Here is a 1479-nt window from a genome sequence, read left to right on the forward strand (position 1 = left end):
TTTGAAGCAGTGTCACGGCTGCCATGAGCCGCGCGGGGTACCCGCCATGTGTCCAACGCCTTGTCACGGTTCGCGCGGCTCCCCCTGTTGGAGGTTCGAGTCCTCCCTCGGGCATGGTTGTGTGTGTGTTGTCCTTAGCATAAGTTACTGTAAGTAGTGTGTAAACATAGGGACTGATGGTTCAAATGGCTCTGAGCACTTTGGGACTTAACATCTGAGGTCATCAGTTTCCTAGAACTTAGAACGACTTAAACCTAACTAAATTAAGGACATCACATACACCCATGCTCGAGGCAGGATTTGAACCTGCGACCGTAGCGGTCGCGTGGCTCCCGAATGAAGCGCCTACAACCGCTCGGCCACATCGGCCGGTCTATCTTGTATTCCAGAAGAGTTGCAAGGTCGTCAGTGGCGCCTGTTCTTTCGAGAGCAGTTACTATCTTCATATCTATGGTTAAACGTTACCCAGCCATTGACCTTCGTCTGTGCGAATGCGCACAGGTTGCCGGAACTCTTACGGGAATCGTCACCTTAGTGTGAGCCAGCAATGAGTGGATGGACAAATACCTATTAAGTACATTACGTATGCGGATTGTGGACGGTTGGGGATGTGAGTCTCACGGGAAGCGTGCGAGGGATAAATTCCTGCAGTCGTGCTGTTCATGTGTGCCCTCGATGGCTCAGATGGATTGAGCGTCTGCCTTGTAAGCAGGAGATTCTGGGTTCGAGTCCCAGTAGGGGCACACTTTTCAGCTGTCCCCATCGAAGTATATCAACAACACCTGTCGGCAGCTGAGGGTTTCAATTAATTATCAGTTGTGAAGGTGATTCGATGAACCCTTTGCCAGGCACTTAAATGTGTTTTGCAGGGTATCCATATAGATGTAGATGATAACTCGTCCCGTGTCGCACGTGCTCAAAATGATTCATACTGCAGAATGCATGCAAACATACTCACCGAAAATACGGACGAATATCAAGTGCAGGCTGCCGAGTGCTGCATATCTAGCTTTGACAGATCGGCTTATCCTGCCAAGAAGAACAGGAAGTTGCTGTCTAGGAACAATCAGAGGTAGAGGAAGGGTTGATAAATACTCCTTGACTTGCAGACTAAACGTAAATAACGAAAATACATTTTTGGTAAAAATTGGTCAAAACATAATCGGTTGCCCTCCGTATTGGATTAGCTGTTTTGAATATTGAAAATCTGACTTCAGATTCGTTTTCAGCGACATTAAAAATATATATGTAACACTCAGTTCATGCAAATCGAAGTAATAATATAACTAAATGTTTTCCCTAAACTTTGAACACATTTTTTTCGGGTAACTATTTTCTCAGAACGGCATGCAGCATAAATTAAAAGTGGTTCGTTCTCTTAACATCTACCTCTGACCCCTAAAAGTAAACACTTTTCTTAGGAACTTATAGCTATAATATGACATTTGTTAATATTAACTAATTTTTGTGTAGGCATAA

At 44.7% G+C, this 1479-nt stretch overlaps 1 non-coding gene across 1 annotated transcript; it reads left to right on the forward strand.

The window, feature by feature from the left end:
• Positions 1-668: 668 nt before the first annotated feature.
• On the forward strand, positions 669-743 carry Trnat-ugu (transfer RNA threonine (anticodon UGU)). Its single transcript has one exon. It is a non-coding gene; the product is annotated as a tRNA-Thr (tRNA).
• Positions 744-1479: the final 736 nt, after the last annotated feature.

The sequence above is a fragment of the Schistocerca gregaria genome, unplaced genomic scaffold, assembly GCF_023897955.1.
Source record: "Schistocerca gregaria isolate iqSchGreg1 unplaced genomic scaffold, iqSchGreg1.2 ptg000317l, whole genome shotgun sequence".
NCBI lineage: Eukaryota > Metazoa > Arthropoda > Insecta > Orthoptera > Acrididae > Schistocerca > Schistocerca gregaria.